This window comes from Lepidochelys kempii, chromosome 13, assembly GCF_965140285.1.
Source record: "Lepidochelys kempii isolate rLepKem1 chromosome 13, rLepKem1.hap1, whole genome shotgun sequence".
In the NCBI taxonomy this organism is placed as follows: Eukaryota; Metazoa; Chordata; order Testudines; family Cheloniidae; genus Lepidochelys; species Lepidochelys kempii.
In genome coordinates, this window is record NC_136392.1 from 7754311 (window position 1) to 7763572 (window position 9262).

The 9262-nt window shown below is 44.1% G+C and overlaps 1 protein-coding gene across 3 annotated transcripts in view; it reads right to left on the bottom strand.

Annotated features, from left to right (window-relative positions):
* Positions 1 to 5736, bottom strand: part of SLCO4A1 (solute carrier organic anion transporter family member 4A1) — a 45574-nt gene extending 39838 nt beyond the window's left edge. Inside the window, exons 1-3 of one of the 3 annotated variants that reach the window (XM_073309121.2) lie at positions 5640 to 5736; positions 4402 to 4519; positions 1747 to 1861 (exon numbers count right to left, since the gene is read on the bottom strand). The gene's annotated coding sequence lies outside the window, so the exon portion shown is untranslated. Of the gene's footprint in view, positions 1 to 1746; positions 1862 to 4401; positions 4520 to 5549; positions 5607 to 5639 lie in introns of those variants that run through there. The other 2 variants (XM_073309120.2, XM_073309122.2) reach the window with 2 other exon arrangements.
* Positions 5737 to 9262: the final 3526 nt, after the last annotated feature.

The window sequence follows — 9262 nt, forward strand, 5'->3', positions numbered from 1 at the left end:
GGGACAGGCAGTAGAAACAAAAGTGAAACTGTTTGAGCAGCATATTCCAGAAGTCTTGAGGTCTTTCTGACTGTAGCCTTCATTGATTTGAGATCTACCATACCATTCTCTCACTAGAAGGGAAAACCTATAATGGCAGCAGGCCATAAAAGAGACCCAGTTTGGGTCTCATCTGAGTTGTGAAGAATATGTATTAAGGTTATAACAACGCACAAGAATACACTTTTATGTAGAAATCCATGATTAAATCGAGTCTGCCTGACTAGTGATTTAAATCAAATCCACCCTGCTCATAATAAAAGTGAAATAAACCAAGGAGAGTGATCACTGCCATGTGTTGGCTTGACAAGAAGAGTACGATCAGCTGAGATCATTCTAAAGCGCTATGCCATCCACTCCACCCTCATTCATCTAGGGGATATGTTAGGGTGGATTAGACATGGGAGGAGTGCACTATGTTCTAGCAATCATTTTAATTTATTTATGGTGCCATGGTAGTGCCTAGCGGCCCCAACCACAACCCAGGGCTCCATCATGCGAGGTGATGTACACACACATAATAAAAATACAGAGCTTGCCTTGGTGTGTTTGCAATCGATGCTCACACGGCACTGAGTAGTTGGATGCTAATTTCTTTGCACCCTGGGGTGCTTTTCCATCAGTGACTGGCCCTCACACTCTGTCTGCTAAATGCAGATCTAAAGTAGTAGCAATTACTCCTTGTTGGCAGTAGGAGAGATTGAAAATCCTAGCTGCTATGCATGTGAACTGAACTCACGGGATTGCACTCACTCTCTTTGCCATGGTCACCCTGTGGGCCAGATTCTCTTCTGGTGTAAACCACTGTAGCTCTAGTGACATCAATGAAGTTTCCTTATGTCACACCAGCTGAAGATCTGGCCTTCCGTCTAAACCTTCCCTCCCCAGCATGCCAACTCCTCCCCAGTCAAAAGCTCTCATTTCAGAGCACACACCGGTGTCAACTCAGGTTGCTGAGCTCATTGTCCTGCACTACATGGAAGCCTCTCTGCACTTCTGAGGGCTGAATCCTAGAGCTTTGGCTTTGCACTTCTTTCAGAAGTACTGAGCCCTAGGTAGGGTGACCAGAGAGCAACTGTGAAAAAGTGGGACGGGGGTGGAAGGTAATAGGTACCTATATAAGAAAAGGTCCCCAAAAACGGGACTGTCCCTATAAAAATGGGACATCCGGTCACCCTAGCCCTAGGTATATGCATACATTCATTGCAATCATCCCAGCACCAAAACCCTGGACACATTCTTTTCTGCGCATCCATTCCCATTATTGCTGATTACCAAGATCTATGCCGTATATATACAGGGCTCACTTATATCTCTTTCTACTCAAGTGATTCTGCACAATGAAGGGTTGGTGGGTTTTCTTTAACATAAATTCATGCCCATAACAGCAGTGTATACACCAGGAAACAAGATATGAAAAAAGCTGAGGGTCGTGTTAGGATATCCCCATGCCTGGGTGAAAATGACCAATCTGCACAAAGATGCTAATAGCCATGCTAACCTACCTCACTGGAAGCAGCGTGGAGCTCACTTTGCTAATGCTAAAGGCCATTGAGATCTCAGGAATGCAAACTATGATATGAACATAATTATGATTAATAATATTCCAACAAATAGACTAGCTTTGCAAAGTATAGCTAGAAAAATCATTTGGCAGTTGCTGCACTGCGATTACTGCTTATCACACTGAAATAGCATTTCCCCCACCTGTTATGTCTCATCTTATACTTAGATTGGAAGTTCTTTGGAGCAGGGACCATCTTTTGTTCTGGTGTTTGTACAGCCCCTAGCACAATGGCATACTGATTCCTGATTGGGACCCCTAAGCAAAAAGACAACAACATACATCGTAATTGATGTGGGTCAAAAATATCAAATGACAAGATTTTAGTGAAAATAGAACCTTATTCTGAAAATCCAGTGACGTTTTTTTCGTGGAAAATTATCAACATTTTTCCTTTTTCTTGTGAAAAACATCATGCTTTTTTAGATTTTTTTTCATTTTTAAAATAAAAAATGTGATTGAAATGCATTTAATTTTGTTTTCAGTAAATTACAAAAACTGAGAAACAGTTCAAGAATGTTTTCAATAAAACCAGAGTAGGGGATTTCGATTTGCGAAAAATTTTGAAACCATTGGAAAACAGATGAAACAAAAACAACTTAAAAAATTTGATTTTTGTTCATGAGAAAAGGTTTTTCTTGCATGACAAGCCCTAATAACAGATTTTGTCCCTTTCCATTGGGAAAATTACAAAGGCTGAGGCCGGGAACTCCATGGGATTCAGCTCAGGGAGTTTGCAGTCAATTATATACTTGAAGAGAAGGGTATTGGGTGAAGTGAAATGGGCAGGAGTCGTAGCCTCCACTTCCAATGGATTCTGATGTTCCAAGACAGAGGAAGGCAGAGCAGAGTGTAATGGTGTGTCTGCATGGAAGGCTGGCCCCAATTTTCCCTTGGCAGTGCAGTTTTTTTGTGGCAATCGCAACTGTAGAGGGGCCAAGAAGGAATTAAAGCCACTGAAACAGCATTAATTTTCAATCAGGTATCTACTCAGATTTCTGTGGGATCAGCCAGGGATGCCACTGCATAGAACAGCTGGTCCACTATTCCACTACCTCCTTCCTCCAGCAGCTCTAGAATCCCATCAAGCCACATCCCTGCATGCCCCTTCAGGAGTCTATATGCTCGCAAGAAGGGATGGTGCAGTGAAGTTTTATATTTATGCCCACAAGGACAGCCACTGGATTGGCATCCCCTCTGCCCATGGAAGAAAAGCAAATGATCCAATTCATGCTCATTATAAAAATGGTGCTGTGCTCTGATTGACAAAGTACAACAAGGAAGAGAAAAGATAATAATGAAATAACAATAGTCTTGCATTTTATTCTTTATTTAACTATAGTTATTGTTGATTTAAAATTTGGAACATTTGAATGGTACCTTGTGATACCATTGCATTGATAAAAATATTGCTTAAAAAAAATCACAGAAAACATCATGGAAATTGAAAAATTTCAAGATTTTTGACAAATTTTTTGCCAGAGATTTTTTTTTTCGGAGGGGGGGGGGAGGAGCCATTTTCCAAGTTAAAAAATGTTATGCAAAAAAGTCAACCAGCTCTTTGAAAAGTATTAATTATTATTATTACAATAAGATAAAATACCTTCATTATTGCACTAGAGTATTTCTACTTTCTAGGAGATCATATAATTTCATTAATACCAAGCTCAAAGCATGATGACATCTCAGTATGACATGCATTCTGCCTGATTTGCCTGCTACTGAATCAGCCCATGTATGAGGTAGTAAAATGTTCTGTGCTGCTCATAATGGTGTGAGTTGAAAGGGGACCTCTAGTGAGCCATTAGCTCCCACATATTACCTGGCAATCCGCAATAATGCTAAAGGAAATAGAGAAAAGGGTGCGTAACATTTGAATGTGGTTTGGGTGATGTATCGTAGATCTAAAAGTTTCCAAGTGGGGCAGTGATCTTTCATGATTCATGTTCTGGATTTTTTGCTTATGCCACAGGATTAAATTTAGGGCCAGATGCTGCTCTCACTTACACCAGAGTTAATCTGGAACTAAACTAAGGTCTGGTCTACATCTAAAGATTAGATCGACCTAGCTACCTCGCTCAGGGCTGTGAAAAATTTCACTCCCTGTGCAACATGGTTAAGTTCACCTAGCCCCCCACTGTAGATGCACCTATGTTGATAGAAGAATTCTTCTATCAGCCTAGCTACCACCTCTCGGGGAGGTAGATTAATTACATCTATGGAAAAACCCCTTCCGTCGATGCAGGACACATCTACACTGCAGCACTCCAGCGGCTTAGCCGCAGTGCTGTGGGTGTGCCACTTTGGTGTAGACATACCCTGATTTACTCCGGTGTAAGTGAAATCAGGATCTGCCCCTTTATGGGAAAGTTTTTAATGTGTCTGGGTTAACTCCATTGGGCTCCACACAATTACTCCTAATGTACACTGGTCTAAGCAAGAGCAGGATCTGGCCCTTTATGGGAAGCTTTTAAGCTTAATTTGATCATTAACTCAAGGGGGAGAGGGGGATGGCAGGAACTGCAGAGTAGGTAGAAAAAGAGATTCATTTCCTGACAGAGGCTGAGGCAGGCGATTGCCTTGTGGCAACAGCAGGTGCATGACCGAGAATAACCCGACAGACACTCCTTGCTGAGTGCCGGAGCACAGGCAAGGCTCCCTCCCTTGCCTCAGTTAAATAAACCATTAGGCCCCTCCATCTCCATCCCCTTCTCTGTCATCCTCTTGTCTCCTGGAAAAACAGCTCAGAACCCCCAGCCCCCGCCAGGGCCCAGCGCCTGGGCTGAGTGTACACTTACCACACGGACGTGCTGCGGGAGGAACAATGCTGCACACTACAGAAGCAGGCGGCTTTCAGAGCATGTGGACGCAGTGCTGCGTCTCCCATGCACCCTCACCCGGCTTCAGCGAAGGTTTCTGAGGAGAGGTGAATGTCAAACCATAAGGTCACCCAGCTTAACATTAATTCAGCTCAGATATCACTGTCCCGCATCTTTACCCCCCAAGTAGAACACAAAACTGCCCCATCAGCATGCAGACCAGTGGCAAAATGAAAAAAAACAGAGCTTAAAAGACCGATATATGCCTATTGGCAGCCCCTTCCCTCCTGTTCTATTCCCACAAAATAACCCACAGCCAATTATCAGAAATTATAACAAAACATTGTTGCTGGGGGGGGGGGGGTTTCCCCACTGTCTCTTTCATAACATGTCCTCCTCCTCCCCTGAGGTCTCAGCCCATCCCAAGTGCTTTGTGCTCCCTCCCAGACACACCCAAAATTGAGCTATTTAGTGACCAAAACAAAAATCAATAAACACCAAACAAGCCAGGATTTTGCCCAAATTGTGTGGCCTGATCATGCTGCTATAAAAACAGGGAGGGAGGTAACGTAACATCAAGTGCTCATTCATTTGGTTTTTTACTACAACTTTGTCCGTCACCCCAGTTCCTGAGCCACGTTAATACATTATTTAAATCTACATCATTTAAACGGGGTGCCTAGGCTGTACCGATGGCTGTCTGTTTTTCTGTATCCCCAGAGCTAAGTACATTCCCAGACAGACCAGGCTATGGCCATACTATCCTGTGGAGTAACTGCTGCGCATAACCTGACAATGAGAACACACAGCTCCCATTCATTCTGCACTGCTGCACTTGATCAGCCATTGAAAGCAGAATAAATATAAACTCATCCATGCTTATTCCATACCTCTCCCCAGCCTGTATTTCCTGCCAGCCCTTAGCTGCCACCCTCCCTCCCTAAGGCTGCACACCTTGACCATTGACCCCCTCAGGGAACTGAAAATCATATTCAGCAGAATAGATGATCAGACCTCTGAGTTTTGCAATAAACCTCATCACAAAAAGGACCTAAATGAAAACAGGGAAGAATAATCTGGATCCCTATAATCATTATTAAATAGTCACTATATAGATCATTTATTACCTTACAATCTATTACACTGTCTCTGCATTATTCTATACACACTGTACTGAATACCCCATTCTCCCCACCCAGCCAGCCATCCACATGTACCTCCTCCTGGCCTCTGGCAGCTGCTCTCTCCCTCTGTGCGCCAGTTTCTATTTCTCCCTCCCTCCTTCTCCATTCAGCCCTTCTGGAGTCCCAGATTCTAGAAATGATTGATGAAGAGCCAAACCAATCCAGGAGGATTTAAGGTGGTGGCCTTATCCCAGCTGGACCAATAGAAACGCATCCCCAGCGCAGGGTGACTTTAAAACCGAAAGTGGCAGCGAAAGAAAGAGAAACGACGAACCAAGACGCCCGGGGAGGCGCGGGGGGGACTTGTGACTGGGGGTCACCCTAGGGAGAGGAGGATGGGGATAGGGGAGAAGGAAGAGAGGATGGGGAAAGGGAAGAGAAAGTTGGTGAAGGGAGGGAAAGGGGACGGGGAAAAGGAAGAGAGGCTGATGGGGGAGAGGAGAGAAGGATGGGGGGCAAGGGAAGGGGGTGGACGAATTCAAGGGTGCTGGTCAGTTTTATTTCCTGACCCCAGACACTGAAAAAGATTCTCTCTGCGTGTGTGTCTGTCCATCCTTTTGGGCATCCCCCTTTGTGTGTGCATGTCCCTCTTTGGGTTTGTATGTATCCCCCTGCATGTCCCCCTTTGTGTACAAGCATCCCTGTGTGTGCATGTCCCCTTTGTGTGTGTGTCTGTGTGTTCACATCCTCCAGTGTGTGTGTGTGTGTGTGTGTACACGCACGCATAGTCTCCTGTATCCCTTTGTGTGTGTGTTTGTGCCCCCCTGCATCTTTGGGTGCCTCCCTGTTTGCATGAATGTGTCTGTATCTTTCCATTTGCCTATGTGTGTCTGTGTACGTGTCTATATTTGTGGGTGTGTCTGGGTGCGTGCATGCCTGTTTGAGTTGGTATGCGTCTGTTTTGTATGAAGTGGGTGAGGTAAAATGCATAATTTCCTGTCCTGGCCAAGGAAAAAAAGTGCCATGGGGCATCTGTATTTATGAAGAGATTCTTGTTTTGGTTTTATTGAAGCCCAGGCTCTCCAGGAGGGGACAATGAGACAATGCTATTTGCCAGTAAAGGCCAAGGTAGGGGCTGGCTGCAGCTATTGTTCTCTGGCGTGTTTGGGTGACACACTCCAGCGTACCCATTATGCACAGCTGGAGAGTTCAGAGCCACACCTCGCAGTGCCTGTTCCTTCTGAAATATACAGTACTGGCAAACAAATGAAAGAAACAATTACTGGTGAAAGAGACAGTGGTGGCCTTGCTGAAAAGTAACAAGGCTGCAACCAGCAATGACAGATTTTTAGTCTTTACCACCTTATGTTACAACGGAACTCAAATAAAAAAAATAAATATTTTCAAAGTTTGTTATTATTTTCTTTTCATGATTATCACATTTATCTTTATGAATAAAATAGAGGGGGAAATACACAGAGCAATAATTCCCACAGAGCTAAGATTCCAGCTGAAATACCACTTTACAATTAAAATGTCTAAGGAATAGCTCTGTGTGGCTCGAAAGCTTGTCTCTCTCACCAACAGAAGATGGTCCAAGAAAATATATTGCCCTACTCTCTGATCTCTAAATAATTATAGGCAGAAACAAGAAGGTTAGCCAAAGGGAATGCATCAAATGCCCTGTAGGCAGAATGGGCCAAGTTTTCAAAATGTGGGCCCTCTCCTCCCCAGTTGTTGGTGTAAATAACTTGCATATGCAATTATTTTTCTGCATTGTCATTTGCATTCTCAAGTGATGGATTTTATACACATGGGGGTCCTGGTCTGAATTATTATATATGTGAGTTGCTTGACCCAGCAGAGATGTCTGTGCACACCACCTCATTCAGGTTATTCATGCTGTTGGCCGAAGTAATCTATGCAAGGGGGTTGTATGCATGTGAGGTTGCTACCAGCCAAATCACAAGCACGCATCAGTGTTTTGGCAGCCCGCATGGACTCCCATTTTAAGGGCCATTTTGTTAGGCTCTGATAGAGGCCTCCCTACGGGATTGGGGAGCAGACAGATACCAGACACAGTGTTAGTTCATAATACTCTAAATATTTTTATTGATTACAATATAAACTCCACTCACTTCCCATTCACACTCCTTTCATACTACACCAGAATCTGAAGATCCGAAGGAAACCCCGATGGCCAGTCAAAATTCAGTCCGATCACAAGGAGTGGGGAGCCCCGTGTTACACGCCTCTTCTTTTTCAGGACTCTGGGTTGATGTCTGATTCCAACTTCAGCTATAGCAAACAGCCTTTTTCATAGACCAGTCCGTCGCATCAGTAGCTCTTTGTCTGTTTACTAAGCCTTTCATCCATAACTCCAGAAGAGCAGTTCTGGGCAGGCTGCCATAATCCAAAACATTCCATTTCCTCTTAGGGACATGACCAAGTTTGTTTTACGCAGACAATTCTTGACCGCTCATAACCTTAAACCCTTGCTTCAGCTGCCAGCAAGCAACTCATGTCCTCATGTCAAGCATACAGCATTTATACTAGGCCCATACGGCCTATAGCATATTACAACATATACATCACAACAATTTCATATTGTTTAAGAATTTGGCCTTGTGTTTGACTTTTAAAAGCTAAATCTTTCCATAATCTTACACGTGCCTGTTTAAAGTATAAGCATAACTTAAAGTCAGCCATTCTGTCCATACACCTGCAGGAATGGCGGAGAACAGCAGGTATGCTGCAGCAATGTAGCCTTTCCCATTGCAGTTTGGCTGCAGTGACATTAAACAATGGCTTGTTGATGTCCAGACTGCATAGGACACTGCTGCCCTTCTGTTCTGGGGCTTTCACTCTGCCCAACAGCCATTTGGAGATGGATGAGCCTCTCTCAAGTTTTGCTCGCTCTTAAGAAACTAAATCAGAAGCTCCTGCTTAAGCTTCTTAAGTGGAAGTTAGATGTGAGAGGCCTGATGTCTGTGATGTGCTGAATGCAGTAGCAAAGGGAAGGATGCATTCAGGGAACCTTCAAGGCTTTGGGCTTCACTTTTCGCCAAATCTTGGTTTATATTATTGTTGTTTATAAATAGGTCGTGGAGGTCACAATAGAGATTGTGGCCCCATTGTGTCAGGTGCTGTACACACACATGATGTTTGTCTCTCATCATGTGAAAAAGACGAGGAAGTCTCTGAGCCAAAGAGCTTATATTCTAAATAAACAAGCACAAAGGAAGGGGAAACAGAGAGATTAAATGACTAGCCCAAGGTCACACAGCAGAACAGAAATGATGTTTCCTTGTCCATTGACTCATCTACCACTAGATCACATTGCTTCCTTTTTAACTGGTCACCCAGCCTGCGTTCAAGATTGCCTCCTCCCTGAGCCTCACCATGACAGATAACTGTGCCCAGACACCACTGGCCTTTTAAGGCTGTCATGGCTGCAGGGCTGCTGGGATGCAGAGCTTACGTCCCCGGGAAGTCTACTTCAGTGCAGACCTCCCTCTACTAAGCCTTTTAACAAAGGCTTCTTTTGAATATTATTTATTTTGCTAAATTTCCTTATAGCGTCCAAAATCGGGTGAGGTATTTGTCCGCTATAGACACAAAGAGGTGCCACACACAGCAGGGAGGGAGTGGGCTGAGGAAGGTCATGGGCAACCTAGAGGAGGTAAGGTTTTTATGCAGGGATTTGAATGAGGCGC